This window comes from Tursiops truncatus, chromosome 3, assembly GCF_011762595.2.
Source record: "Tursiops truncatus isolate mTurTru1 chromosome 3, mTurTru1.mat.Y, whole genome shotgun sequence".
Classification (NCBI taxonomy): Eukaryota; Metazoa; Chordata; class Mammalia; order Artiodactyla; family Delphinidae; genus Tursiops; species Tursiops truncatus.
The window spans coordinates 166,378,399-166,386,805 of record NC_047036.1 but is presented as its reverse complement, the minus strand read 5'-3'; the positions used below and the strand labels follow the sequence as shown (position 1 = coordinate 166,386,805).

At 43.5% G+C, this 8,407-nt stretch overlaps 1 long non-coding RNA gene across 1 annotated transcript; it reads left to right on the top strand.

Annotated features, from left to right (window-relative positions):
- The first annotated feature begins 5,268 nt into the window (after positions 1-5,268).
- LOC109549536 (uncharacterized) lies at positions 5,269-8,407 on the top strand. Its single transcript, XR_002175845.3, has 2 exons — positions 5,269-5,468; positions 8,109-8,407. It is a non-coding gene; the product is annotated as an uncharacterized lncRNA (long non-coding RNA).

Sequence of the window (8,407 nt, the reverse complement as noted above, 5' to 3'; positions counted from 1 at the left end):
AGTCAGACAGAATTTGCTCAAGAGGGCTCCACGGTGGAACAGAACCAGAGTTTTTCATTTCACAAGGCAGAATGGCCAACACAAATCACAACACAGAACACAAAGAATAAAACACACAGGCATGGCCGTCCTAATCAGACACTCGCTTAAATACAAGATTGCAATCTCTCAAAAAAACCTCCTACAGAGATACAACCAAGTACTAACAAACAGAGTAAATGGAGCTATCTTGGGTCTTCAAAGATTTCTAAGGGAGGAAAGGAGGCCAAGTTGAAAGAGGAGGGGAAGGATGGGGGACGTAGGGGTGGCCTTACGAACGTCTCCTGCCACCTGCAGACGCCCAGGCATTACAGAACTGTCCCCTGGGCTTCTAGGAAAGGAGGATAGGAACTCAGCCCTACCAGAAACCAGAAACCAGAAACTAGATACCAGATACGGTACCAGATACCAGATCAGAATTAGTTCTTTGCCGACGAGGTGATCAGGCTCTGACTCTCAGGTCAGGCTGAGGCCCTCCAACCAGACTCCAGCATCCAGCAGGACAGAAGAAACAAAGGGTAGGATAGGAGGGGTTGAAAAGAGGAAAGGGAGAGGGAAAGGGAAAGAGAGTCAATAAAGTCTCTTGCTCCTTACTTGGTTGGGGCACTCTGGTCAGTCGTCCACGTCAGGAGGAGACCAGGGGGACAAAGGGTCCCGGTTGCGGCCACTGGGTCTGGTCCGTTGGCGGGCGAGCTGGTCCCCAAGTACTCTGAGTGGTCAGGATGTTTGTCGTAGTGAAGAAGGGGCCCCACCAGAGTCGCCATTTGTTGCAGGAAGGGGACACCTTCCAGGGCCCGAGAGCGGGCTCTTGTCTAACGCTTGGAAATGAATTGTCCAAGGACACACACGTGCCGACAAAGCAAGAGACCTTATTGGGTTAGGTGCGCCCCGGGGGGGAGAGCAGCAGGGTAAGGGAACCCAGGAGGACTGCTCTGCCACATGGCTCGCAGTCTCGGGTTTGATGGTGACGGGGTTAGTTTCCAGGTTGTCTCTGGCCAATCACTCTGACTCAGGGTCTTTCCTGGTGGTGCGTGCATCGCTCCGCCAAGATGGATTCCAGCGAGGATTCTGGGAGTTTTGTAGGACATATGGACTGGTGTCTGTATCCTCTCTCCTTTTGACCTTTCTTGAATTCTTCCAGTTAGTGGTAGCTTGTTAGTTCCATGTTCCTTACCAGGACCTCCTGTGGTAAGATAACTCAGGCAAGTGGCTACTATCTTGGCTGGCCAGGGTGGGTGGTTTTGGTCAGTGTCTCCCCCAACAATATCACAATATCACACTTCCCTTTTAGCCCCAACTCCAATGCCATCATGATGGGGGTTAAGCCTGCAATATATGAATGGGGGGTGGGGAGGGAGGACACACATTCAGTTCATAACAAGGGTTTTTTCTTTTTTACCTGCTGGTTCTTTTTTTTTCCTGTTGGTTCTTCTTTTCCTTTTGGTTCTTTTAACAGGCAGTTCTAGTGTTCTACAAGTCCAGCTGCCTATGATTTCTGGCCTTCATTTATTATTTCTCTCTCTGTGAATTCTCCATTCTCTTTCTCATGCCTGAGCATAGCTTTGGGGGCCGCTCGACTTCCAATTTGTTAGCAGAAAAATGTTTTAACTGCTACTCGAGAGCACTGGCTAGTGCATGTGAGATAAATTCTCTTAATTACAAAACCCAAATCACAGGGTCTTAAAAATTGAGATATAATTTACATAATTACAAGTAAAGCTCAAAGAGCGTTGACAAATGCCTTTACCTGTGTAACCCACATTCTTTTTGTTAACGAATTGGTCACCCGGACCAGTGCCAGGTCCTAGCCTAAACTCCTTTTCGGTTCTTGTATGGGCTTTTCCAGTTGTCATAACAATTGTCAACTGTCATGGTGCTGGTGGGTGTGTCATTTGCATACTAATGTATCACAGTGAGCGTATAGGAGGCTCAAGGTCTATCTTGAAGTCAAATCTTCTGACATCTTGGGCCTAGCTGGTTCTAACCAGTGCTTGTTTCTCTATTTGCAGCTGCCTCTTGAAACTTAGACAAGAGCAACTGGTTTCCGTTGGAGGAAGAGGCAAGGGTGTAATTCTGGGACAACAGCCTTGGTAACACTTTCCCCATTTAGATCATTTCCATCAGTCCAGAAATTTCCTTATGTGCCCCTCCCAAGTCAATATCCCCAGTTGTAATCAATGTTCTGATATCTATTACAATCCATAAACATTGTCTTTTTTTTTTTTTAAATGGGATCTTAGTTCCCCAACCAGGGATTGAACCCAGGCCCCCTGCAGTGGAAGCGTGGAGTCCTAACCACTGGACCGCCAGGGAAGTCCCGACATTGTCTATTCTTGAACTTCTGATAATGTGGAGATATATAGTGTGTATTTTTTTTTTTTTTTTGGTCTGGCTTCTGTCACTGAAAATAATGTTTCTGAGTTTCATCCAAGTTCTGTGTAGCTGTAGTTCATTCTTTTTTTTAAAACTGTCAAATAACATTTCATTATATGAATGGAGCGCAGTCTGTTTACGCACTCCCCAGGTGATGGACATTTGCGTTGTTTCCCATTTTTGCATATTATAAGTAAAACTGCTACAAAAATCGTTGAGCAAGTGTCTGCGAACACATGTTCATTTCTTTCAGGGAAATACCTAGAAGTGGAATTATCGGTGATAGGGTTAAGGCAAATTAATTTTATGAGACCAAAATAGAAACAAAAACTTGAAAACACATACATACATTTGTACGTCAGTTAAAGAAATGTTGGCACCCATGTGTTACTATTTTTATGCAACCGCGTGAATGATTTGTGACCTCCCTTCTCATTTAATAAAAAAAGTTTCATTCTGGTAATAGACGCATAATATCTTAACCATTTTAAAGCGTACAGTCCAGTGGTGTTAAGTTCATTCATCTTGTTGTACAACCATTACCATCACCCATCTCCAGAACGCGTTTCATCTCCTCTCCTTCCTGCTTTACATTCACATCTTCCCTTTCCCTGGGTAGCTTGAACTTTCTGGGGGTGACTTAGAAACGGTGAAGATCTAAAAATTCTCTGCAATGACAGTTTTCCTTTTTCATTACTTTCCTGCATCTCTCTTTTTTTCCTTTCGAGTGGTTCCCCATAACTCTCTTTCTCATGATATATTCTGTCCATTTGTTTCTTTTTCTCTTATTACCTCGTGCCCCATCCCCTGATTCAGATCTTCTGCTAAAAATTAAACACATGTTATAACGATTCCAGGCTTAAGAGACACAACCATGAGGGAGTTTCTATGCCTGGCTAACTACAAGAAAAATCTGGAGAGCTTTAAATAACACAGAGACTTGGGGGTCACCTGAGACCTGACCTATTGATTTGGAATTTCTGGGTTGAGACTCAGGAATATGTATTTTGACGATTTGCTGAATGTGGTAGGCAGAATTTTAAGACCACCCCTGATGACCCTGGACTTCGTATAATTCCCTCTCCTGTGAATATGTTGGGATATCACCCTCCCATGATTCTATTATGTGGTAAAAGGGGTTTTGTAGATTTTGCTCAGTTGACTTGGAGTGAATCAAATGAGAGATTGTCCAAGGGGGCCTGAACTAATCACACAAGTTCTCCCTTCCTCCCTCCCTCCCTTCCTTCCTTCTAAAGCTTCAAAAATTGTTTTATTGTGAAACGTACAATAAGCCATTTGCAAGCCCCAAAAGCACCAGAATTAAGGAAAACACATAATTTTTTAAAAATTTATTTTATTTGTTTATTTTTGGCTGCATTGGGTCTTCGTTGCCGCGCGCGGGCTTTCTCTAGTGGCGGCGAGCGGGGGGCTACTCTTCGTTGCGGTGCGCGGGCTTCTCATTGCGGTGGCTTCTCGTGTTGCGGAGCACGGGCTCTAGGCACGTGGGCATCAGTAGTTGTGGCTCATGAGCTCAGTAGTTGTGGCTCGCAGGCTCTAGAGTGCGGGCTCAGTAGTCGTGGCTATGTTTGTTGCTTTGTTGCTCCACAGCATGTGGGATCTTCCCGGACCAGGGATTGAACCCGTGTCCCCTGCATTGGCAGGCAGATTCTTAACCACTGCACTACCATGGAAGTCTCCGGAGAACATATAATTTTTATACACACATTTTTCGTACAAAAGGTTGATCTTTATAGGAATTTAAAATAAATAATCTGAAAATCAGCGTCACTGATTGCCAAATAGGTATCTTGCTCTTTGACTATCTAAAGGTGACCAGCTTTCTATGTAGCTAAAAGAGGAGCCGTTTGACATCTGTTCCGAGCCTGGATGGTGTGTCTCTGGCGGAGACTTCTCACTCTCTCCATAAGATACCATTCCACGGTGTCCCAATGTGTTTTTCTTTGGTTTAATGAAATCTGTGTCAAGGACTCCATTTCAGAAATGTCATTTAATTGTGAGGTTCTAGGCAAACAGCTTGAGGTGACCCATTCGTTTTGGCACCTGGACACTCCTTTATTACATGGATGTCGAGCATGTTCTAAATCATCATGTATCTCCTTCTCTAGGAACCAGCTTCTAGATGCATCTTTATTTTTTTTAAAATTTTTACTTATTTATTTATTTGGCTGCTTTGGGTCCCAGTTGTGGTGCGCGGGCTTCTGTAGTTGTGACGTGCAGGCTCCAGAGCAGGTGGGGCTCAGTAGTTGCGGCATGCGGGCTTAGTTGCCCCACGGCATGTGGGATCTTAGTTCCCTGCCCAGGGATTGAACCCGTGTTCCCTGCACTGCAAGATGGATTCTTAACCACTGGACCACCAGGGAAGTCCCTAGACATCTACGGACTTTAAATCTAGATCTAGAAGTCAGAGATGGAGAAAGTCGGAAGCCAGAGAGATTCAGCACTTGAGAAGGATTCAGCCTGTCCTGGTTGGCTTTGAAGATGAAGGGGGTCATGTGGAAAAAATCCTGAGAACATCTTCAAGCTGAGAGTGACACCTGGCCAACCATGAGGTTACTGTGGGCTGGGCATTGATTCCCCTTAGCTCCTTTTCTGCCAGGTCACCTTATGTTAAGAACATTTTATCTAAAACTTGGGAAAAAAGCAGATACATGGCTGTAATGTCCTCTCAGTATCATTGCTTCACATGTGTGTCAGTGGGGTTCCCTAGGAAGTGGAGGCTGCGACTGAGTCAGGATCATTATTGAGAGAGAATGACTCACATGAGAAGGAAGCAGGATTGGGCAGACAGAACCTCAGACTGCAATCCGGAACTGACCAAGTTCCAGCCAAGCCAATGTAGAGCTTGGAAGTGAAGATGACTTACTAAGGAGTGCCGCCTTGGTCAGAAGACCTAGTGCCGTTGCTGTATCATCACGGCTGGGCTGCCGAGGAAGAATGACATCTGGGGCAGATCCTGAAGGTGTCGACAGCTGGAAGCTCTCGGGGAACTGCATTTCTTGAAGCTGAATGGCAGATTCTTTAGAGAGATCTCAGAGGTATATCTTGACAAGCTTATTCAAAATCTATCTAATCATCTAGAAAAATGCATCTTTAAAATCACGGGTTGAGCTTTAATTGACATAGAGTAAAATTCATGCTTTTTAGGTGTACTTTTTTTTTAAATAGACTTTTTTGACTAAATTCTTTTTTTTTTTTGTGGTACGCGGGCCTCTCACTGCTGTGGCCTCTCCCGTTGCGGAGCACAGGCTCCGGACGCGCAGGCTCAGCGGCCATGGCTCACGGGCCCAGCCGCTCCGCGGCAAGTGGGATCCTCCCGGACCGGGGCACGAACCCGCGTCCCCAGCACCGGCAGGCGGACTCTCAACCACTGCGCCACCAGGGAAGCCCCTTGACTAAATATTTTTTAAAATTAATTTTTATTGGGGTATAGTTGATTTATTATGTGGTGTTAATTTCTGCTGTACAGCAAGGGGAGTCAGTTATACATATACATATGTATACATACATATACATATATCCATTCTTTTTTAGATTCTTCTCCCATCTAGGTCATTACAGAATACTCAGTAGACTTCCCTGAGCTGTACAGTAAGTTCTTATTAGTTATCTATTTTATTATATATAGTGGTGTGTATATGTCAATCCCAATCTCCCCATTTATCCCTCCCCCCATCCCCCTTGGTAACCATAAGTTTGTTTTCTACATCTGTGATTCTGTTTTGTAAATAGGTTCATTTGTACCATTTTTTTTAGATTCCACATATAAGTGATATCATATGATATTTGTCCTTCTCTGTCTTACTTCACTCAGTCTGACAATGTCTAGGTCCACCCATGTTGCTGCAAATGGCATTAGTTTGTTCCTTTTTATGGCTGAGTAATATTATATATATATAAAAAGTAATATCATATATAAATATATATATACCACATCTTCTTTATCCATTCATCCGTCGATGGACATTTAGGTTGTTTCCATGTCCTGGCTATTGTAAATAGTGCTGCAATGAACATTGGGGTGCATGTATCTTTTTGAACTATGGTTTTCTGCAGATATACGCCTAGGAGTGGGATTGCTGGATCATATGGTAGCTCTATTTTTAGTTTTTCCAGGAACCTCCATACCATTCTCCATAGTGGCTGTACCAATTTATATTCCCACCTAAAAAAATAGACTTTATATTTTTAGAGCAGTTTTAGGTTCACAGCAAAACTGAGCAGAAAGTGGAGAGTTTCCATATACTCCTGGCCCTCACACATGCACAGCCACCTCCACTAATGACATTCCCCACAGCTGGACTCCAGTGTTGTACAAATGGTATAGAGTAACACACACCATTACAGTATCGTGCAGAATAGTTTCATTTCCCTAAAACTCCTCTGTGCTTTGCCTATGCATTCTTTCCTCTCCGGCAGTATTTGTAATATGAAAATACATAGTTGTGTAACTACTTATCCATCACCTCTCCATAGAAAACCCTGTGACCTTTAGCTGTCACTTCCCCATTCTCTCTCTTCCCACCTACTGGGAACCACAAATCTACTTTTTGTCCATATAGACTTGCCTCTTCCGGACATTTCATATAAATGGACTCATACAATATGTGGTCTTTTGTGTCTGGCTTCTCTCACTGAGCATCATGTTGTCAAGCTTCATCCATGTTGTAGTGACTGTAGTGTTTCATTCCTTTTTATGCCTGAATGATATCCCGTTGTATGGATGTAACACATATTGTTTCTCCTTTCATCAATTAATGGACATTTGGGTTGTTCCACTTTTTGGCTCTTATGAATAATACTGCTACAGAAACTCACGTATAAGCATTAGTCACTCTTGTACCTATTAGAGAATTCATTTTAGGATTTCTTTGACTGACTGTATAAAGTATGTCCTTGAATTTGAACCTGCCTTACCATTTCGCCTGTTCCTTCATGAATGAATGAATGGAACAAAATCTTCAATATGTGTTCATTTTATGTTAGTAGGACCATCCTGGTTTTCACTTTTTGAAAATCATACTTGAACTCTTCACTGAAGGCCACACGTCGTCTCCTGTAGCCCTTTGCTACAACTAGAGCAAAACTGGGTTCTAGTAATTGCTTCTTCCCCTAGCCCTATGGACTCCTACTCTTCCTGGTGGGTTCCCTTAACACTGTCCACACTGTTGAACAGGGTCTCTTTTCTGAACACCGCGAACGTGCTATTTGTTTCCTGGCTCATCTGACTGATGCTGATACCGCAGGGAACATTATGGGATACGGTTCACACTGTATCCTCAGAAGATACACAGCAGTGCATAACAGGTTTTCATTAAATATTCGTAGAATGACTAAATCAAAGGGCACAATAAGACACACAATTTGAAGGTTCTTGAAGGCTCCTTAACTATTCAACGCTATGAGTTGGCAGTATTGAATTGTATCTGAAGGTTAGAAAATCCTCTTACCCTTTGTGTTATGGAAAACTACTAACTGCAAGGACCACCCTTTCTCACATGACTTAGGTAAGACCCACAGATGTCCCCTTTGTTTATCTGTAACAAGGCCAGATGTGGACCCTTCAAGTTCCCATTCTTTGCCTCATACGTGATTAGCTGAACTGCACGTCCCCAGTGATCAACTGGAAAAAGCTGCTGTTAAAGCAAATATTGGTTAAGCTCCTTTCCTTCCTGCAGGTCCCTGAACTTTGGCCACAATCTCACCTGAGCCAGTAGACAGCATCTCCTGAGAACAGGAAGACCTCTGATCTGCCATCTCATTACACCATCTTTTCATCCCTTTTCCCTAATTCTAGAAAGCTCCGTTCCTTCTAGTATTCCTATAAAAGAAAATATTTTGGAAAAACTCTTGAGACACTTGGAAGACTTTATGCAGGACCTGGATGTTCTTCACTGCAGTAGGTCCCCCTGCCCTATTTCAATATGTTCCCCTTTTCCCTCGAAGGATCCTTCTGAATAAAGTCTCTCCTTCCTAA